We start from the raw sequence: 23,539 nt of genomic DNA on the forward strand, positions 1-23,539 counted from the left end.
TATCTCTAATTGCCACATTTACAAGATAGGTATCAGCTATCCCTCTCCCAAAACCTAGCCCTCCACCACACACTCAGCCTTCTCCCACTACAAATGAGAAATATGAAACTCTGAGATATTAAGTAAGATGCTAAGGCTGAGGGCCATAAAGTAGAGTGAATTTGAAACCAGTGTCACACAGCACCAAAGCTCACTATGCTATCCTAACTCTAAAGAAATATTCAAGTCCCAGGACCACAAGCATACATAGTATTTCCTTTCCAAAACAGTGCGGCAATTTTCTCTTTGGAAAACAAAAGTTTTATTGATGTTTTTCTAATTGTAAGTATTATACTTGTTTATTTTAGAACATTTCTAACATATACAGGCAAAATAGAAAATAGAATAATTAGTAATTGCATCAGCAATATTACGGTACATGCCATGGATGCTGTGATGTGCCACCCAATCTCCCCTTCAGGGAATTATCCTTCAAACTATTAGAAAGGTTGTGACTGCCAGCTTTCCACTTTCAGCCTTCTTTGGAAATTTCATTGGCTGAGGAGAGATACCTCGCCTAAAGTCACAGCCCCTTCCAAGGGGGCAGTCTGCATATAATGACTAATTTCTGTGTGGTTACAACGACTCCCCAATTGCCCCATGTTTTCCCTTTCCCTCTTTTCTCCACTTTTCCCCTTTCCTCAATTCTGGAACTCTTCCTCAATTTAGAAAAAGCCATGCCTGTGTAATCAGATGACTACTTGCTGTGGCCAAAGCCACAGTAAAACTTCTCCCTCTGCCCAATCACATTTTGTTCCTTTCCCCCATACAGGAATTGAACCTGAGAGTATTCCCTAGTAAATATCCTTCTTACTGATATCCGTTTCTGAGTCTGCTTTCTAGGAAACCCAACCTACAGCAGCATATATCCGTCCAGGCTTAGAGTATGTGTGGGCAAATTACGAGACAATAGTGTACCTACTGTATTGTAACCAGCTTTTATTTTCACTTAACATAGCACAATAAACATATTTCCACAGTTTAAACATTCTCATAAAACATTATTTAGAGTGATTGTATTGTATTCCATTGTATATGCCATAATTTAAACAATCTCCAATATTGACATGTTTCCAATTTTTTGGTTCTAAATAGGGTATTTACATAGTCTCAAAGTATATCACCACAAGATACTTGTTAACTACTTTACAGTAGAGAAATCTTGCAGACAGCATTGCAACAAAATGATGCCAGTGAACATTGCCAGTAATGGGACCAATCAATTTCACGTGCCCTATTGATATGATGCACTAATAATTCAGAATTGCTTCTGTGGTGATCCTGCCAAAAGTGCTTAAGCTAAAACTAATCATAAGAAACAAAAAACACTTCATTGAACTCACCTGCAGCTCCGTGGGCTCCTGTGACTTTTGTCTTTTTCGAAGCCAGGCCTACACACCAGCAACCATGTCCAAGGGACCTGCAGTTGGTATTGATCTTGGCACCACCTACTCTTGTGTGGGTATTTTCCAGCACGGAAAAGTAGAGATAATTGCCAATGATCAGGGAAACCGAACCACTCCAAGCTATGTTGCCTTTACGGACACTGAACGGTTGATCGGTGACGCTGCAAAGAATCAAGTTGCAATGAACCCCACCAACACAGTTTTTGATGCCAAACGTCTGATTGGACGCAGATTTGATGATGCTGTTGTCCAGTCTGATATGAAGCATTGGCCCTTCATGGTGGTGAATGATGCTGGCAGGCCCAAGGTCCAAGTAGAATATAAGGAAGAGACCAAAAGCTTCTATCCAGAGGAGGTATCCTCTATGGTTCTGACAAAGATGAAGGAAATTGCAGAAGCCTATCTTGGGAAGACTGTTACCAATGCTGTGGTCACAGTGCCAGCTTACTTTAATGACTCTCAGCGTCAGGCTACCAAAGATGCTGGAACTATTGCTGGTCTCAATGTACTTAGAATTATTAATGAGCCAACTGCTGCTGCTATTGCTTACGGCTTAGACAAAAAGGTTGGAGCAGAAAGAAATGTGCTTATCTTTGACCTGGGAGGTGGCACTTTCGATGTGTCAATCCTCACTATTGAGGATGGAATCTTTGAGGTCAAGTCTACAGCTGGAGACACCCACTTGGGTGGAGAAGATTTTGACAACCGAATGGTCAACCATTTTATTGCAGAGTTCAAGCGCAAGCATAAGAAGGACATCAGCGAGAACAAGAGAGCTGTAAGACGCCTCCGTACTGCTTGTGAACGTGCTAAGCGTACGCTCTCTTCCAGCACCCAGGCCAGTATTGAGATCGATTCTCTCTATGAAGGAATCGACTTCTATACCTCCATTACCTGTGCCCAATTTGAAGAATTGAATGCTGACCTGTTTCGTGGCACCCTGGACCCAGTAGAGAAAGCCCTTCAAGATGCCAAACTAGACAAGTCACAGATTCATGATATTGTCCTGGTTGGTGGTTCTACTCGTATCCCCAAGATTCAGAAGCTTCTCCAAGATTTCTTCAACGGAAAAGAACTGAATAAGAGCATCAACCCTGATGAAGCTGTTGCTTATGGTGCAGCTGTCCAGGCAGCCATCGTGTCTGGAGACAAGTCTGAAAATGTTCAAGATTTGTTGCTCTTGGAAGTCACTCCTCTTTCCCTTGGTATTAAAACTGCTGGTGGAGTAATGGCCGTCCTTATTAAGCTTAATACCACCATTCCTACCAAGCAGACACAGACCTTCACTACCTATTCTGACAACCAGCCTGGTGTGCTTATTCAGGTTTATGAAGGTGAGCGTACCATGACAAAGGATAACAACCTGCTTGGCAAGTTTGAACTCACGGGCATACCTCCTGCACCCCGAGGTGTTCCTCAGATTGAAGTCACTTTTGACATTGATGCCAATGGTATCCTCAATGTGTCTGCTGTGGACAAGAGTACAGGAAAAGAGAATAAGATTACTATCACTAATGACAAGGGCCGTTTGAGTAAGGAAGACATTGAACGTATGGTCCAGGAAGCTAAGAAGTACAAAGCTGAAGATGAGAAGCAGAGGGACAAGGTATCATCCAAGAATTCACTTGAGTCTTATGCATTCAACATGAAAGCAACTGTCGAAGACGAGAAACTTCAAGGCAAGATTAACGATGAGGACAAACAGAAGATTCTGGACAAGTGTAATGAAATTATCAACTGGCTTGATAAGAATCAGACTGCCGAGAAGGAAGAGTTCGAACATCAGCAGAAAGAGCTGGAGAAAGTTTGCAACCCCATCATCACCAAGCTGTACCAGAGTGCAGGAGGCATGCCAGGAGGAATGCCTGGGGGATTCCCTGGTGGTGGAGCTCCTCCCTCTGGTGGTGCTTCCTCAGGGCCCACTATTGAAGAGGTTGATTAAGCCAACCCAAGTATAGGTGTAGCATTGTTCCACACATTTAAAACATTTGAAGGACCTAAATCTGTAGCAAATTCTGTGGCAGTTTTAAAAAGTTAAGCTGCTATAGTAAGTTACTGGGCATTCTCAATACTTGAATATGGAACATGCACAGGGGAAGGAAATAACATTGCACTTTATAAACACTGTATTGTAAGTGGAAAATGCAATGTCTTAAATAAAACTATTTAAAATTGGCACCATAAAAAAAAAGAAACAAAAAACAAACCTAAATGGAAAGTTATTCTACATAATTACAGACCTATACATTTCAAAACTGCCAATGTAAAATACAAATAAAGACTCGAAATTTTCCTGATAAAATAAGACACTGAACACAATACAAAACACAATTGAACACAATACATAATTCTGAGTTTTCTTTTGCTATAAGGCACTGTATTAGGACAATTGGCAAAAACTCAATATCATCTACACACTAGATAATAGTATTATATCAATGTCAAGTTGCTAATTTTGATAAGTGTTATATGATCAAGTAAGCAAATTCTTATTCTTAGAAAATATCCAATAAAGTATTTAGAGAGAAGAGGAATCACATCAACAAGACATTCTCAAACAGTTCAGGAAAAATAAGATGGCGTGTGTGGAGAGAGACACTTTGACTGGTGTGAGATGATATCTCATTATGGCTTTGATCTGCATTCCTCTAATGATCAGTGATGTTGAGCTTTATTTCATATGATTGTTGGCCATATGTATGCCTTTTGCAAAGTGTCTGTTCATGTCTTTTGCCCACTTTTTTAAGGAGTTGTTTTCTTCTTGTAAATTTGTTTAATTCTTTATAGATGCTGGATATTAGACCTTTGTCAAATGTATAATTTGCAAAAATTTTCCCCCAATCTGTAGTTTCTCTGTTTACTCTATTGATAGTTTCTTTTGCTATGCAGAAGCTCTTAGGTTTAACGAGATCCCATCTGTCAATTTTTACTTTTGTTGTAATTGCTTTTGGCATCTTCATCATGAAATCTTTGCCCATTCCTATATCCTGCATAGCATTGCCTAGGTTGTCTTTCAGAGTTTTCATTGTTTTGGGTCTTACAGTTGTCTTTTTTTTTTTTTTTTCCTTTTTGTAAGTGAAAACCATGTAATCATTTTAGAGTGGTCAAACTAGAATATAAGATTCGTATCTTGGTATCTGAAAGCAATCATTTTACCATATGCATTTTGATCTTTCACCATCCATTTTAAGTTGACAGTTAATTTAAAAAGTGAGTTTTAATCAAAATTGTTTTCAAACATTATCATAATGTCTCTTTGAAGAGTCATATCAATGGTACCCACCATTGCTTCTCTCCTCCTCCACTCTTGTTCTTTCTCCCTTGTTAAATTATGGTCTTTGAGAAACCAGAGTTTGCATTTATCTTGAGCTTCCAATGACTGTTGATGATCTTTCTGCTCTTCTCCATAGCACTTGTTTTGTATTTTATTTGAAAAAGATTCTACAGTCAATTAATTTCCCAGATCCCTCTGATTTTCTTGAGATGCTTTTGGCTCCTTTGTATTTTTTTCCAAATGTTTCCATACGAGTCCCTGTGTCCGAGCTTTTACTTCCTTTTCTATGGCTGCTTTTCTAAATTGGTTGAAGAGCTCCCCTGAGGATTTCAGTATACCTGATGGTTTCACTGATTTGCCTAAACTTTTCCATGAATCTGCATTTTGAATCTTTATATCCTTCTGCACAGTATCTTGACATTCAAATTCTAACATAGTTGTGTCATTATCACCAGATGGATGCATCACAGTTATGCCATTCAACAGCTGCTCAGAATCACCTGAGGGAGGCAGAATTTGTAAAGGTGAAATGTTTTTCACAGTCTGTAAGCGTACTAATTCTTGATAATTAAATGCTAATTGGTGGCGATTTTGTGGCTTTCCACATGAAGGTGTGTACAGTTAAGTCTCTAATCCATCTTGAGGTAATTTTTGTATGTGGTGTAAGGAAGCTGTTCAGGTTTAATCTTCTGCATATGGCTGGCCAGTTGTACCAGCACTATTTATTGAATAGGGAATCCTTTTTCCATTGCTTGTTTTTGTCAGATTTGTTGAAGATCAGACAGTTGTAGGTGTGTGGTCCTATTTCTGGTTTCTCTATTCTGTTTCATTGGCCTATGTGTCTCTTTTTCTATCAGCACCATGCTATTTTGGTTACTGCAGCCCTGTAGTATAGTTTGAAGTCAGGCAGCATGATGCCTCCAGCTTTGTTCTTTTTTCTGCAGATTGCCCTGTCTATTCAGGCTCTTTTTTGGTTCCATATAAATTTTAAAATAGTTTTCACTATGTCTGTGAAGATTGTCAATGGTAATTTAATAGAAGTAGCACTGAATCTATAAATTGCTTTGTGCAGTATGGCCATTTTAACAATATTGATTCTTCCTATCCATGGGCATGGAATGTTTTTCCATTTCGTTGTCATCTCTAATTTCTTTGAGCAGTGGTTTGTAGTCCTCGTTGTAGAGATCTCTCACCTCCCTAGTTAGCGGTCTTCCTAGGTATTTTATTATTTTGGGGAAATTCTGAATGAGAGTTCATTTGTGATTTGGCCCTCAGTTTACTGTTGTTGTTGTTTAGGAATGCTAGCAATTTCTTCACATAGATTTTCTATCCTGAGACTTTGCAGAAGTTGCTTATCAGCTTAAGAAGCTTTTGGGCTGAGACAAGTGTTTTCCAGATATAGGATCATATCATTTGAAAACAGGGATAGTTTGACTTTCTCTCTACCTATTTGGTTGCCCTTTATTTCTTTCTCTTGCCTGATTCCACTGGCCAGAATTTTAAATTCTATATTGAATAGGAGTGGTCATAGAGGGCATCCTTGTCTTGTGCTTGTTTTCAAGAGGAATGCTTCTATCCTTTGCCCATTTGGTATGATTTTTTTTTATTATTATTATTATACTTTAAGTTCTAGGGTACATGTGCATAACGTGCAGGTTTGTTACATATGTATACTTATGCCATGTTGGTGTGCTGCACCCATCAACTCGTCAGCACCCAATCAATTCATCATTTATATCATGTATAACTCCCCAATGCAATCCCTCCCTCCTCCCCCCTCCCCATGATAGGCCCCAGTGTGTGATGCTCCCCTTCCCGAGTCCAAGTGATCTCATTGTTCAGTTCCCACCTATGAGTGAGAACATGCAGTGTTTGGTTTTCTGTTCTTGTGAGAGTTTGCAAAGAATGATGGTTTCCAGCTGCATCCACGTCCCTACAAAGGACGCAAACTCATCCTTTTTTATGGCTGCATAGTATTCCATGGTGTATATGTGCCACATTTTCTTAATCCAGTCTGTCACTGATGGACATTTGGGTTGATTCCAAGTCTTTGCTATTGTGAATAGTGCCGCAATAAACATACGTGTGCATGTGTCTTTGTAGTAGAATAATTTATAATCCTTTGGGTATATACCCAGTAGTGGGATGGCTGGGTCATATGGTACATCTAGTTCTAGATCCTTGAGGAATTGCCATACTGTTTTCCATAATGGTTGAACTAGTTTACAATCCCACGAACAGTGTCAAAGTGTTCCTATTTCTACACATCCTCTCCAACACCTGTTGTTTCCTGACTTCTTAATGATTGCCATTCTAACTGGTGTGAGATGGTATCTCATTGTGGTTTTGATTTGCATTTCTCTGATGGCGAGTGATGATGAGCATTTTTTCATGTGTCTGTTGGCTGTATGAATGTCTTCTTTTGAGAAATGTCTGTTCATATCCTTTGCCCACTTTTTGATGGGGTTGTTTTTTTCTTGTATATTTGTTTGAGTTCTTTGTAGATTCTGGATATTAGCCCTTTGTCAGATGAGTAGGTTGCAAAAATTTTCTCCCATTCTGTAGGTTGCCTATTCACGCTGATGGTAGTTTCTTTTGCTGTGCAGAAGCTCTTTAGTTGAATTAGATCCCATTTGTCAATTTGGGCTTTTGCTGCTGTTGCTTTTGGTGTTTTAGACATGAAGTCCTTGCCCATGCCTATGTCCTGAATGGTACTACCTAGATTTTCTTCTAGGGTTTTTATGGTATTAGGTCTGACATTTAAGTCTCTAATCCATCTTGAATTAATCTTCGTATGAGAGGTAAGGAAAGGATCCAGTTTCAGCTTTCTACTTATGGCTAGCCAATTTTCCCAGCACCATTTATCGAATAGGGAATCCTTTCCCCATTTCTTGTTTCTCTCAGGTTTGTCAAAGATCAGATGGCTGTAGATGTGTGGTATTATTTCTGAGGACTCTGTTCTGTTCCATTGGTCTATAGCTCTGTTTTGGTACCAGTACCATGCTGTTTTGGTTACTGTAGCCTTGTAGTATAGTTTGAAGTCAGGTAGCGTGACGCCTCCAGCTTTGTCCTTTTCACTTAGGATTGTCTTGGCAATGCGGGTTCTTTTTTGGTTCCATATGAACTTTAAAGCAGTTTTTTCCAATTCTGTGAAGAAACTCATTGGTAGATTGATGGGGATGGCATTGAAACTATAAATAACCTTGGGCAGTATGGCCATTTTCACGATATTGATTCTTCCTATCCATGAGCATGGTATGTTCTTCCATTTGTTTGTGTCCTCTTTGATTTCACTGAGCAGTGGTTTGTAGTTCTCCTTGAAGAGGTCCTTGACATCCCTTGTAAGTTGGATTCCTAGGCATTTTATTCTCTTTGAAGCAATTGTGAATGGAAGTTCATTCCTGATTTGGCTCTCTGCTTGTCTGTTACTGGTGTATAAGAATGCTTGTGATTTTTGCACATTAATTTTGTATCCTGAGACTTTGCTGAAGTTGCTAATCAGCTTAAGGAGATTTTGGGCTGAGACAATGGGGTTTTCTAAATATACAATCATGTCATCTGCAAACATGGACAATTTGTCTTCTTCTTTTCCTAACTGGATACCCTTGATTTCTTTCTCTTGCCTGATTGCCCTAGCCAGAACTTCCAACACTATGTTGAATAGGAGTGGTGAGAGAGGGCATCCCTGTCTTGTGCCAGTTTTCAAAGGGAATTTTTCCAGTTTTTGCCCATTCAGTATGATATTAGCTGTGGGTTTGTCATAAATAGCTCTTATTATTTTGAGGTACGTTCCACCAATACCGAATTTATTGAGCGTTTTTAGCATGAAGGGCTGCTGAATTTTGTCAAAAGCCTTTCCTGCATCTATTGAGATAATCATGGGGTTCTTGACTTTGGTTCTGTTTGTATGCTGGATTATGTTTATTGATTTGCGAATGTTGAACCAGCCTTGCATCACAGGGATGAAACCCACTTGATCATGGTGGATAAGCTTTTTGATATGCTGCTGAATCCGGTTTGCCAGTATTTTATTGAGAATTTTTGCATCAATGTTCATCAGGGATATTGGTCTAAAATTCTCTTTTTTTGTTGTGTCTCTGCCAGGCTTTGGTATCAGGATGATGTTGGCCTCATAAAATGAGTTAGGGAGAATTCCCTCTTTTCCTATTGATTGGAATAGTTTCAGAAGGAATGGTACCAGCTCCTCCTTGTACCTCTGGTAGAATTCAGCTGTGAATCCATCTGGTCCTGGACTTTCTTTGGTGGGTAGGCTATTAATTGTTGCCTCAATTTCAGAGCCTGCTATTGGTCTATTCAGGGATTCAACTTCTTCCTGGTTTAGTCTTGGGAGAGTGTAAGTGTCCAGGAAATTATCCATTTCTTCTAGATTTTCTAGTTGATTTGCGTAGAGGCGTTTATAGGATTCTCTGATGGTTGTTTGTATTTCTGTGGGGTCGGTGGTGATATCCCCTTCATCATTTTTTATTGCGTCTATTTGATTCCTCTCTCTTTTCTTCTTTATTAGTCTTGCTAGCGGTCTGTCAATTTTGTTGATCTTTTCAAAAAACCAACTCCTGGATTCATTGATTTTTTGGAGGGTTTTTTGTGTCTCTATCTCCTTCAGTTCTGCTCTGATCTTAGTTATTTCTTGCCTTCTGCTAGCTTTTGAATGTGTTTGCTCTTGCCTCTCTAGTTCTTTTAATTGTGATGTTAGAGTGTCAATTTTAGATCTTTCCTGCTTTCTCTTGTGGGCATTTAGTGCTATAAATTTCCCTCTACACACTGCTTTAAATGTGTCACAGAAATTCTGTTATGTTTTATCTTTGTTCTCGTTGGTTTCAAAGAACATCTTTATTTCTGCTTTCATTTCGTTATGTACCCAGTAGTCATTCAGGAGCAGGTTGTTCAGTTTCCATGTAGTGGAGCGGTTTTGATTGAGTTTCTTAGTCCTGAGTTCTAGTTTGATTGCACTGTGGTCTGAGAGACAGTTTGTTATAATTTCTGCTCTTTTACATTTGCTGAGGAGTGCTTTACTTCCAATTATGTGGTCAATTTTGGAATAAGTGTGATGTGGTGCTGAGAAGAATGTATATTCTGTTGATTTGGGGTGGAGAGTTCTATAGATGTCTATTAGGTCCGCTTGCTGCAGAGATGAGTTCAATTCCTGGATATCCTTGTTAACTTTCTGTCTCATTGATCTGTCTAATGTTGACAGTGGAGTGTTGAAGTCTCCCATTATTATTGTATGGGAGTCTAAGTCTCTTTGTAAGTCTCTGAGGACTTGCTTTATGAATCTGGGTGCTCCTGTATTGGGTGCATATATATTTAGGATAGTTAGCTCTTCCTGTTGAATTGATCCCTTTACCATTATGTAATGGCCTTCTTTGTCTCTTTTGATCTTTGATGGTTTAAAGTCTGTTTTATCAGAGACTAGGATTGCAACCCCTGCTTTTTTTGGTTCTCCATTTGCTTGGTAGATCTTCCTCCATCCCTTTATTTTGAGCCTATGTATGTCTCTGCATGTGAGATGGGTCTCCTGAATACAGCAGACTGATGGGTCTTGACTCTTTATCCAGTTTGCCAGTCTGTGTCTTTTAATTGGAGCATTTAGTCCATTTACATTTAAGGTTAATATTGTTATGTGTGAACTTGATCCTGCCATTATGATATTAACTGGTGATTTTGCTCGTTAGTTGATGCAGTTTCTTCCTAGCCTCGATGGTCTTTACATTTTGGCATGTTTTTGCAATGGCTGGTAGCGGTTGTTCCTTTCCATGTTTAGGGCTTCCTTCAGGGTCTCTTGTAAGGCAGGCCTGGTGGTGACAAAATCTCTAAGCATTTGCTTATCTGTAAAGGATTTTATTTCTCCTTCACTGATGAAACTTAGTTTGGCTGGATATGAAATTCTGGGTTGAAAATTCTTTTCTTTAAGAACGTTGAATATTGGCCCCCACTCTCTTCTGGCTTGTAGAGTTTCTGCCGAGATACCTGCTGTTAGTCTGATGTGCTTCCCTTTGTTGGTAACCCAACCTTTCTCTCTGGCTGCCCTTAAGATTTTTTCCTTCATTTCAACTTTGGTGAATCTGGCAATTATGTGTCTTGGAGTTGCTCTTCTGGAGGAGTATCTTTGTGGTGTTCTCTGTATTTCCTGAATTTGAATGTTGGCCTGCCCTACTAGGTTGGGGAAGTTCTCCTGGATGATATCCTGAAGAGTGTTTTCCAACTTGGTTCCATTTTCCCCCTCACTTTCAGGCACCCCAATCAGACGTAGATTTGGTCTTTTTACATAATCCCATACTTCTGGCAGGCTTTGTTCATTTCTTTTTCTTCTTTTTTCTTTTGGTTTCTCTTCTCGCTTCATTTCATTCATTTGATCCTCAATTGCTGATACTCTTTCTTCCAGTTGATCGAGTCGGTTACTGAAGCTTGTGCATTTGTCATGTATTTCTCGTGTCATGGTTTTCATCTCTGTCATTTCGTTTATGACCTTCTCTGCATTAATTAGTCTAGCTGTCAATTCTTCCACTCTTTTTTCAAGATTTTTGGTTTCTTTGCGCTGGGTATGTAATTCCTCCTTTAGCTCTGAGAAGTTTGATGGACTGAAGCCTTCTTCTCTCATCTCGTCAAAGTCATTCTCTGACCAGCTTTGATCCGTTGCTGGCGATGGGCTGCGCTCCTTTGCAGGGGGAGATGCGCTCTTATTTTTTGAATTTCCAGCTTTTCTGCCCTGCTTTTTCCCCATCTTTGTGGTATTATCTGCCTCTGGTCTTTGATGATGGTGACGTACTGATGGGGTTTTGGTGTAGGTCTCCTTCCTGTTTGATAGTTTTCCTTCTGACAGTCAGGACCCTCAGCTGTAGGTCTGTTGGAGATTGCTTGAGGTCCACTCCAGACCCTGTTTGCCTGGGTATCAGCAGCAGAGGTTGCAGAAGATAGAATATTGCTGAACAGCAAGTGTACCTGTCTGATTCTTCCTTTGGAAGCTTCCTCTCACTGGTGTACTCCACCCTGTGAGGTGTGGGGTGCCAGACTGCCCCTAGTGGGGGATGTCTCCCAGCTAGGCTACTCAGGGGTCAGGAACCCACCTGAGCAGGCAGTCTGTCCGTTCTCAGATCTCAACCTCCGTGTTGGGAGATCCACGGCTCTCCCCAAAGCTGTCAGACAGAGTCATTTGCATCTGCACAGGCCCCCGCTGCTTCCCCTGTTGGTCTTCAGCTGTGCGCTGTCCCCAGAGGTGGAGTCTCAGTTGAAAATGCAGAAATCACCAGTCTTCTGTGTCGCTCGCGCTGGGAGTTGGAGACTGGAGCTGTTCCTATTCGGCCATCTTGCTCCGCCCCCCCATTTGGTATGATATTGGCTGTGGGTTTGTCATACATGGCTCCTATTATTTTCAGATATGTTCCTTCAATACCTACTTTATTGAGAGTTTTTAAATGAATGACTATTAAAAGCCTTTTCTGCATCTATGGAGATAATCATGTGGTTTTTGTTCTTAGTTCTGTTTATGTAATGAATCACATTTATTAATTTGCATATTTTGAACCAACCTTGCATCCTGGGGATGAAATCTACTTGATTGTGGTAGATAAGCTTTTTGATGTGCTGCTGGATTCAGCTTGCCAATATTTTGTTGAGGATTTTTGCATTGATGTCCATCATGGATATTGGCCTGAAGTTTTCTTTTTTGTTTTGTTTTGATTTGTATGTCTAACAGGTTTTGGTATCAGGATTATGCTGACCTCACAGAATGAGTTAAGGAGGAGTCCCTCTGCCTTGATTTTTGGAATAGTTTCATTTTGAATGAATGGTGCCAGCTCTTCTTTGTACATCTGGTAGAATTCAGCTGTGAATCCATCTGGTCCTGGGCCTTTTTATGGTTGGTATGCTATTTATTACTGCCTCAACTTCAGAACTCATTATTGGTCTGTTCAGGGATTCAATTTCTTCCTGCTTCAGTCTTGGGAGAGTGTATGCATCTGGGAATTTATCCATTTCTTCTAGATTTTGCAGTATATGTGCATAGAGGTGTTCATAATATTCTCTGACAGTTGTTTGTATTTCTGTGGGGTCATGGTAGTATTTCCGTTGTCATTTCCGATTGTGTTTATTTGAATTTTCTCTTTTCTTCTTTATTAGTCTAGCTAGTATTCTATCTATATTATTATTGTTTTTCAGAAAACTAACTCCTGGAGTCATTGATCTATTAAATGGTTTTTCGTGTCTCTATCTCCTTAAGCTCAGCTCTGACTTTGGTTATTTCTTGTCTTCTCCCAGCTTTGAGATTTTTTTGCTCTTGGTTCTCTAGTTCTTTTAGTTGTGTTATTAGGTTGTTTACTTGAGATCTTTCTTTTTCATGTGGATATTTAGTGTTATAAATTTCCCTCTTAACATTACCTTAGCTGTGTTCAGAGATTCTGGTACGTTGTACTTTTGTTCTCTTTAGTTTCAAAGAACTTCTTGATTTCTGCCTTAATTTTATTATTTACCCAGAAGTCATTCAGGAGCAGGTTATTAAGTTTCCATGTAATTGCATGGTTTTGAGTGAATTTCTTAATCTTCTTTTCTAATTTAATTGCACTGTGGTCTGAGATATTATTTGTTATGATTTCAGTTATTTTGCAATTACTGAGGAGTGTTTTACTTCTAATTATGTGATCGATTTTAGAATAACTGCCATGTGGCAATGAGAAGAATGTATATTCTGTTGTTTTGAGGTGGAAAGTTCTGTAGATACCTATCAGGTCCATTTGATCCAGTGCTGAGCCCAGGTCCTAAATATCTTTGTTAATTTTCTGTCTCAGTGATATATCTAATATTGTCAAGAGGCTGTTAAAGTCTATTACCATGTGGAAGTCTAAGTCTCTTCAAAGGTCTCCAAGAACTTGCTTTTTGAATCTGGGTACTCCTGTGTTTGTTGCATGTATATTTAGGTTAGATCTTGTTGAATTCAACCCTTTACCATTATGTAATGCCCTTACTTTATGATCTTTGTTGGTTTAAAGACTGTTGTGTCAGAAGCTAGGATTGCAACCCCTGCTTTTTTGTGTTTTACATTTACTTCATAGATTTTCCTCCTTTATTTTGAGACTATGTATGTCACTGCCTGTAAGATGGGTCTCTTAAAGGCAGCATACTAATGGGTCTTGGTTCTTTTTCCAGCTTTCCACTTTGTATATTTTAATTGGGGCATTTAGCCCATTTACACTTACGGTTAGTATTGCTATGTGTGGATTTGATCCTGTCATCATGAGGTTAGCTGGTTATTTTGCAAACTTGTTTATGTGGTTGCTTTATAGTTTCACTGGTCTGTGTACTTCAGTGCTTTTATGTATTGGCTGGTAATGGTCTTTCCTTTCCATATTTACTGCTTCCTTCAGAAGATATTATAAGGCGGGTCTGTTGGTAACAATTTCTTCATCATTTGCTTGTCTGAAAAGGATCTTATTTCTCCTTTGCCTATGGAGCTTAGTTGGCCAGACAAGAAATTCTGGGTTGGAATTCATTTTCTTTGAAAATGTTGTATATTGGCCCCCACTCTCTTCTGGCTTGTAGGGTTTCCACTGAGAGGTCTACTGTTATTCTGATGGGCTTCCCTTTGTAGGTGACCTGGTCTTTCTCTCTAGCTGCCTTTAACATTTTTTCCTTCATTTCAACCTTGAAGAATCCAACGATTATATGTGTTGGTGAGGATCTTCTTGTGGATTATCATACTGGGGTTCTCTGCATTTCCTGAATTTCAAAGTTGGCCTTTCTAGCTAGGTTGGGCAAGTTCTCATGAATGATATCCTGAAATATGTTTTTCAAATTGGTTCCATTCTCCCCATCTCTTTCAGGTACACCAATCAGTCATAGATTCTGTTTCTTAACATAATCTCACATTTTTTGTAACTTTTGTTCATTTTTCATTCCTTTTTCTCTATTCTTGCCTGCCTGCCTTATTTCAGAAAGCCAGTCTTCAAGCTCTAAGATTCTTTCCTCCACTTGTTCTATTCTGCTATTAATATTTGTGATTGCATTATGAAATTCTTCTATGTGTTTTTCAGCTCTGTTAGGCTGGTTACGTTCTTCTCTGTACTGGCTATTTTCACTGTCAGCTCCTGCAATGTTTTATCACGATTTTTAGCTTCCTTGCATTGGATTACAATGTACTCACTTAGCTCAGTGAACTTTGTTCCTATCCATATTTTGAATTCTACTTCTGTCATTTCAGCCATCTTAGTCTCAGCCTGGTTCCAAACCCTTGCTGGAGAGGTGACATGGTCATTTGGAGGCAAGAGGGCACTCTCAGTTTTTGAATTTTCTGTGTTCTTGTGATGATCTTTCTCATCTTTGTGGCCTTATCTACCTTCAGTCTTAGAGGTAGATGACCTTAGAATGCTTTTGTTTTTCTTTTAACAATCTGGCCACCTTTCCATAGGGCTGCTGTGGTATGCTGGAGGTCCACTCCAGTGCCTAGTCACCTCAAATTTCCCAGTACCTGGAGATATCACCAGTGAAGTCTGCAAAATAACAAAGATGACAACCTGCTCCTCCCTCTGGGAGCTTTGCATCAAGGAGGTACAGGCATGTTTCTGGCCCAAATGCACTGTGGCTGGAGACCCCGGATAGGAGATATCACCCAGACAGGGGGAATAGGACCAGGGATATACTTAAAAAAGCAGTCTGGCCACATTTTTGGAGAGCAGCTGTGCTGTGCTGGGGCTCCAGTTAAGGCCCTGGTTGCCTCAGACACTCTGAAGCATGAAGGCTAGGATGGCTAAGTTGCCCAAACAGCAAAGATGGAGGCCTGCCCCTCCTCCTAAGAGCTCTGTCCCAAGGAGGCCTGAAACTTCTGTCAGCCAGACAATACCAGCGCGGGTATCCAGAGATCCCAGTTGGGAGACTCCACACAGTGATGAGGAACAGGGTCGTGGACCTGCTTAAAAAAGCAATCTGGCCATGTTTTCATGAGGCAGCCGTGTTGTGCTGGGGTGCCATTTCCACCCCTAGTCAGCTTGGGCTTTTCAAGCCTGCAGACTGTAACAGCTAAGTCGCCCAAAACGCAAAGATGGTGGCCCACCCCTCACTCTGCGAGCTCTGTCTCCAGGACTTTTCAAATCCCTGTCAGCCAAAAAACACCAACAGGGGTGGCTAGAGGCCCCAGTTAGTAGGTCCCATCCAGTGAGGAGGAACAGGATGGAGGACCCACTTAAAGAAGACGTTTGGCCATGCTTTCATAGAGCAGCTGTGCTGTGCTGGAGTACCACTTCTGCCCCATCACCTTGCACTTTCCAAAGCCCACAGACTGGAATGGCTAAGTCACCCAAACAGCAAAGATAGCAGCCCGCCATTCCCTTTGGAAGCTCTGTCCGTGGGAGTTCTCAAATCTCTGTTAGCCAGAGAACACCAGCAGGCGTGGCTGAAGACTCCAGTTGGGAGATCTGGCCTAGTGAGGAGGAATGGATCCGGGACCCACTCAAAGAAGCAGTCTGGCCACACTTTGGTAGAACAGCTGTGTTCTGCTGGGGGATCCCCTCCACCCCAGGTCAGTTCAGACTCTCCAAAGCCCACAGGCTGAAATGGCTAAATCGCCCAAACAGCAAAGATGGTGGCCCACCCTTCCCCCAGGAGCTCTGTCCTAAGGAGGCACAACATTGCTACCAGTGCCTGGCTGGAATTCCAAGCCAGTAGGTCTTATCCTATGAGAAGATATTGAAGTGGGGTCCACAGACCATTGCTGCTTGGTCCCCTGGATTCAGCCTCTTTCTTAGGAGTATTTATGGGGGTCTAACCTCCCACTTTGCTGGAGTTTCAGTTACTTCTGCTGGAAAGCCCAGAGCTGGAGTATCTAAAGCTCCTGGGTCTCTGCAAGTGCCCGAGTAGTTGCTCTGCAGAGACTCAACATAGTTCTGTGTGTCAGACTGAAGGTCCTGATGGAGTGGGTTCATGAGGGGATCTCCAGACCCAAGAGTTGCAAAGATCCATGGGAGAAGTTTGGTTTCCTGGGATCACACATTCACTCACCACTTCCCTGAGTGGGGAAGTTCCCTTGGTTCCATGTCACTCCCAGGTGGGCCATTGTCCTGCCTTGCTTTTCTCCGTTCTCCAGGGGTCAAGTTGTTTTCTTGATTAGTCCCAATGAGAGTAGCTGGATGTTTCAGTTGAAGGTGCTGTATTTACTTGCCCTATCCATTCCTTTTCGTGAGAGCCCCACACCTAATCTGCTTCTAGTCAGCTATCTTGGACATTTCTCCAATAATATCACTATAAAAACTCTTCTTCTACAATAAAATTCTGACTTCTAAATATGTCAAAATTTTTCTAAATTTCTTCTAAAAATATCTGACCTCAAAATACGTAAAATTGCCATGATATAGTTATATTTGTTAATAAAACTTTATTATACAGCATTTTCTTCCTTACTGGAAAAGCTACAGTATAACAACTGCCAAAAGAATGTTCTAATATAATTTAACCACTAGAATCAAGGGAAAAAAAAAAAAAAAAAAAAAAAACTATTGTCTCATGGTTTATTGATCTACTTGATTTTATAGTGCATCATTGATTTTATATTTTATCAGATATAGCCCTGTTTACTATCAGACATATAAATGAACAATTTCCATTCAGAAGTTCCAAAATTCATGCTTATACTGTATCCATGGATATGAGGACCAGAAGACTTTTCCCAAAAAAAGAGGTTTTTATGGTCTTGGCTAAACTATGATACAGTTTACAGACTCTGTAAAATCTTTAGGATTCATTTTCAACCTTCTTGTTTTTCTCATCATTTTATTAGGTTGATTAGATCATTGCAGCTTTTGATGAATATTAAACAATGAAGAAATGATTCTATATCTCACCAAATTTACAGATACCAAAATAATAGGTATTCATTAGTTTTCACATGCATGTAGGAGTAACTATATTTTAGGGAAACCTATTATTTTTCCTTTTTTTATTTTTATTTTTATTTTTTTGAGGTGGAGTCTCACTCTGTTGCCAGGCTGGAGTGCAGTGGCATGATCTCGACTCACTGCAACCTCCGCCTCCCGGGTTCAAGCGTTTCTCCTGCCTCAGCCTCCTAAATAGCTGGGACTACAGGTGTGCACCACCACGCCCAGCTAATTTTTTTATTTAGTAGAGATGGGGTTTCGCCATGTTGGCCAGGATGGTCTCAATCTCCTGACATCATGATCCGCCAGCCTCGGCCTCCCTAAGTGCTGGGATTACAGGTGTAAACCACCACACCCGGCCTTCCCTCACTTTTAATTCAAGCTTTTGAGCAACAAGGTATAACGGAAAAAAAAAAAAAAAAAAAAAAAAAAACACGCAATTTAGAGATAGGATACCTGGGTGCAGTCCAAGTAAATGGGAATGGATTTATATAATAATAAATAAGGATGGAGATAGGGGAACTAATTTAGCTTGGGCTAGCCTGCAATATGTTTTAAATCAGTGTCTGAGAAGGTATAAATCCACTTTGACAAGGGAAACACACGAGTTTTTTTTTTTTTACTACAATAGCATCTGTATTTAAAATTTCCAAAACTTGAAAGCAACCAAGATGTCCTTCAGTAGATGAGTGAATAAATAAACTGTGGTGCATCTTTTTTTTTAACTTGTAAGTTCAAAAGGACGAGTGCAGGTTTGTTACATAGGTAAACTGTGTCATGGGGGTTTGTTGTACAGATTATTTCATCACCCAGCTATTAAGCCTAGTACTTACTAGTTCTTTTTCCCGATCCTCTCCCTCCTCCCACCCTCCACCCTTCAAAAGGCCCCAGTGTATTTTGTTCCCTTCTATGTATCCATATGTTCTCATCATTTAGCTCCCACTTATAAGTGAAAACATGCGGTATTTGGTCTTCTGTTCCTGTGTTGTTTGCTAAGGAAAATGGCCTTCAGCTCTATCCTTCCTTGTCCCCGCAAAAGACATAATCCTGTCATTTTTATGACTGCACAGTATTCCATGGTGTATATGTACCACATTTACTTTATTAAGTCTATCATTGGTGGACATTTAGGTTGATTCCATGTCTTTAATATTGTGAATAGTGCTGCAATGAACATATGTGGAAAGACAGAAGTTTGTATGCTGTTTGCACCCATATATACATGTCATATTAGTCTGTAATTTACCCTTTTTTCTCAACGTTTTTTTCAAGTTTGATTTAAAGGTTGTGTTAATCTCTGAAAGTGAACATGGAAGTTTTCCCTTTTCATGCATGTTCTGAAGTAGTTTAAATCACTAGCCCACTAACCACCAATATATGTAACATAAGGATGTTATCATTTATGGTTAAATAGAGCTTCTCTGGTACTTTGTGGGCAGTAGATCATTTGAGATGTATGTATTACTTTAAAAATAGGAAAAAATAGAATATGTTCCCTTTAAGAATCTAATAAAAGCTATGGACACTTTTCTACTATCAAGACCAATCATAAATAAATAGAAACTTGGGTATTCAATTCCAGGTAGCTCACAGCAGCCTTAAAATATGTGCACAGAATCTCTAAAGATCCATCAATCATGGTTTAGGAAACTTATCTTTGATCTTTCTGTACTCTCTTTATATTTTTAGCTTCTTCTTCCCCTTATGGAAAAATTTGAAATGTTTTTTAACTAGAGTATAAGTCACATTCTTCTAATTTAAAATATCTAAATCTGGAATAACATCAGCAAAATTGCATACTGGGAAGCTCCAATCCCTTGTGCCCTCAAGGAAACATCAAAACCTACCAGAAACTGACTAACATAACCTTAGAGGAGCAATTAACCGAATACCCACTTAAGGAAAAGCGAGATTCAAAATGGTGGAAAATTCCATGGCATTTCTGCTCACCTTTGCCCCACTTCCTCCCCTGCACAGCACAATCTTGGTCTGGTGGAAGTGGTAGCTTAGTTCCCAATTATCTCCCACAGAGAATACTTTATTTGCAATCTTCTAACATGTGTGAGGGCTACCTGAAGGACTGATTTCAGTTTTGCAGAACTGAGAGCTCATGCAGGAAAGCAGCAGGCGTTGCTTTTGAAAGCTGCAAGAGAATTACAGACCTGCAGATGTGTGGGACAAGAAAATATAGATGGAGACATACAATGGACCATCTAATGTCCCAACGAGAAACTGGGATGAGACATTTTTGGAAACTAAGACATTCAAAAATCAGCTATCTATACAGGGGATTTAAAAAGCCACACAGAGGCCCAAGCAAGACATATACACAGAAAAGACTTAAGAAGACCTTCAGCGATCACCTCAGGCTTATGCCAAGACTCAGAGCATGCATGCCTAATTATGCAGGACTGTTCAAGCATAAAGCAAATCTATAAAGACTGGAAGAGGTAGTTGTTTTTTCAAATGCCCAATTATCAACACAAAAAATAATCATCATAAGGCATATAAAGAAACTGAAAAACATGTTCATTTAAAGAAAGAAAATAGGCCGGGCGCGGTGGCTCAAGCCTGTAATCCCAGCACTTTGGGAGGCCGAAATGGGCGGATCACGAGGTCAGGAGATCGAGACCATCCTGGCTAACACAGTGAAACCCCGTCTCTACTAAAAACTACAAAAAACTAGCCGGGCGAGGTGGCGGCGCCTGTAGTCCCAGCTACCCGGGAGGCTGAGGCAGGAGAATGGCGTGCACCCGGGAGGCAGAGCTTGCAGTGAGCTGAAGTGAGCTGAGATCCGGCCACAGCACTCCAGCCTGGGTGACAGAGCGAGACTCCAGTCTCAAAAAAAAAGAAAAAAAGAAAGAAAATAAATTGAGAGAAACCACCCCTGAAGAAAGACAAGTATTGGACTTACTAAACAAAGACTTTAAAGCAACTGTCTTTTATATGCTCAAATAACTAAAAGAAAACACAGGAAAAGAACTAAAGGAAATTTTAAAATATTAATATATAAACAAAATAAGAATATCAACAAAAAGAAAAAAGGAACTAAACAAAAATTCTGGAGTGGAAAAATATAATAACTGAATTTAAAAATTTACTAAAGGGTTTAAACAGCAGGTTTGGGCAGACAGAAGAAAAAAAACTGATGAACTGGAACATAGGATATTAGAAATTATCAAGTCTATGGAGTATAAAGAAAAAAGAATGAATAAAAGCGAACAGAGTCCACAGGACCTATGAAACACCACCAGGAGTATCAATATACATATTATGGGAGTCTCAGAAGTAGAAGACACGAAAGTTCAGATAGCATAGTTAAAGAAATAATGGCAAAAACTTCCTAAAGTTGATAAACAACATGAATTTACAATCCGAGAAGTTCAATAAATCCCAAGTAGGAAAAACCTGAAGACACCTACACTGAAATACATTAAAATCAAACTGTCAAAAGCCAAATACAAAGATAACCCTGAAAGCTACAAGAGGGAAGCAGCTTATCATACATAAGACATCATCAATAATAGTATCAGCTGATTTCTCAATAGAAAATTTGGAGGCCAGATGAAGTGAGATGTTATATTTAAAGTGCTGGAAGAGAAAAACTGTCAAAGAATAAATCTATAATTGGCAAACCAGCCCTTCAAAAATGAGTAAAACATTAAGACATTTACAGTTAAACAAAAGCTGAGGGTATTCATTATTACCATAACTTCCCTGTCCTTTGGGTTGAAATGAAAGGCCCTAAACAGCAATGCAAAGTCATATGAAGCTATACACATCTCTGGTAAATGTAAATACATGGGCAAATATAAAAACCAGTACCATTGTACTTTTGGTTTGTAACTCCACTTTTGTTTTCTATAGAAATTAAAAGACAAATGCATAAATATAATTATAATTATAAATCTATGTTAATGGGCACACAATGTATGAAGATGGAATTTGTAACTTTGGAAACAAAATGGTGGAGGCAGGGAAGAGGCTATTAAGGAATAGAGTTTTTGTATGTAATTGAAGGTAAGCTGGTATCAATTCAAAATAGATTGCAATAGCTTCAGGACGTGATATGCAATTCTCATGGTAAACACAAAGAAAATACCTACAGAATATATACGAAAGGAAATGAAAAAGGAATCAAAACATGTCACTACAAAAAGTCAACTAACACAAAGGAAAATGGCAACAGAAGAAATGAGGGATGAAAAGCGTTAAGACATACAGAAAATGAAATAACAAAATGGCAAATATAGGTCCTTCCTTATCAGCAATCACTTCAAAAGTAAATGAAATAAATACCCCAATAAAAAGTCATAGATTTGCCAGATTTTTTAAAAGATATGGAAAGATATTCCATACAAATAGTATCCAAAGAAAGCCAGGTGGCTATCTTAATATCAGGAGAAAAATGGACTTAAAATCAAAAATTGTTACAGGAGACAAATAAGCATATTTTATATTGATGAAGGAGTCAATTCACCAAGAAGATATAATAATTATAAACATATAAAATCAAACATCGAACCTCCAAAATATATGAAGCACACATTTACAGAATTGAACAGAGAAATAGACAGATACATAATTACTGGATACTTTGTCACTCCACTTTCAACAATGGATTAAAAAACCCACACGTAAGATCAACAAGGAAACAGAGGATTTGAACATTATAAATCAATTGGGCCTAACAGACATGTATAGAGCACTCCACCCGATAGCAGCAGAATACACATTTTTCTCAAGTGCACAAGGAACATTCTCCAGGGTAGGCCATATTTAGACCATAAAAAGTATCTTAATAAATTTTAAAAGATTGAAATCATATAAAGTTTTTCCAATCATGATGGAATGAAACTAGCAATCAATAGCAGAAGGAAAATTGGAAAATTCACCAATATTTGGCAATTAAACAACACACTTTTAAGTAACCAATAGGTCAAAAAAGAAATCACAGGGAAATTAGAAAATATTTTGAAACAAGTGAAAACAAAAATACGACATACCAAAGTGTATACAAGAGGCAATGAAAGCAGTGTTAAGAGGAAATTTATAGCTGTAAACACCTTTAAAAAAGAAGAAAAATTTCAAATCAACAACCTAAATTAACACCATTAAGAACTAGTACAACAACAAACTATACCCAAAACTAGCAGAAAGATGGAAATAATAGATTAAAGTGGAGAAACATAAAATAGAGAAGAGGAAAACAACAGAAAAAAACAAGAAAACCAAAAGCCGGTTCTTTGATAAAATGTACCAGTCTTCACCTAGTTTGACTATGAAAAAAAGACAGAAAACTCAAATTATTAAAATCAAAAATGAAAGTGAAGGCATTCCTTACTGGTTTTACAGAAATTTTTTTAAAAGATTATAAAAGAGTACTATAAACAATTGCATGCCAACGAATTGAATAACCTACATGAAATGGACAAATTCTTAAAAATACACAACCTACCAAGACTGAATCATGAAGAAATAAAAAATCTTCTTAACTCATAACTATTAAGAAGATTGAATCAAAAACCTCCCAACATAGAAAAGCCCTAGACCGAACAGCTTACCTGATTAATTCTATCAAACGTGTAAAAAAAAAACCTCAAAATGAATACCAATCCTTCTCACACCCTTTGAAAATACTGAAGAGGAGATAACATTTCTTAATTCATTCTATGAGTCCAGCATTACCCTGATACTGAAATCAAAGACACTACAAGAAAACTACAAGCCAATATCCCTTATGAATGTTGGTGTACAAATCTTTCAATATTAATAAATACTATCAAACCAAATTCAGCAGCATATTAAAAGGATTCTACAACAGGAACAAGTAGGATTTATTACTGGAATGCAAGGATGTTTCAACACATGAGAATCAATGTAAACACATGTAATACACCAATATAATACACCTAAATATAAGAGCTAATATTATAAAATTCTTA

General features: G+C 39.0%; 1 pseudogene across 1 annotated transcript; it reads left to right on the forward strand.

Annotated features, from left to right (window-relative positions):
- The first annotated feature begins 1,346 nt into the window (after positions 1 to 1,346).
- On the forward strand, positions 1,347 to 3,636 carry LOC104656894 (annotated as a pseudogene). The gene has a single exon (XR_004058396.1). The product of XR_004058396.1 is annotated as a heat shock cognate 71 kDa protein pseudogene (transcript).
- The last annotated feature ends 19,903 nt before the right edge of the window (positions 3,637 to 23,539 follow it).

The sequence above is a fragment of the Rhinopithecus roxellana genome, chromosome 7 (genome assembly GCF_007565055.1).
Source record: "Rhinopithecus roxellana isolate Shanxi Qingling chromosome 7, ASM756505v1, whole genome shotgun sequence".
In the NCBI taxonomy this organism is placed as follows: domain Eukaryota; kingdom Metazoa; phylum Chordata; class Mammalia; order Primates; family Cercopithecidae; genus Rhinopithecus; species Rhinopithecus roxellana.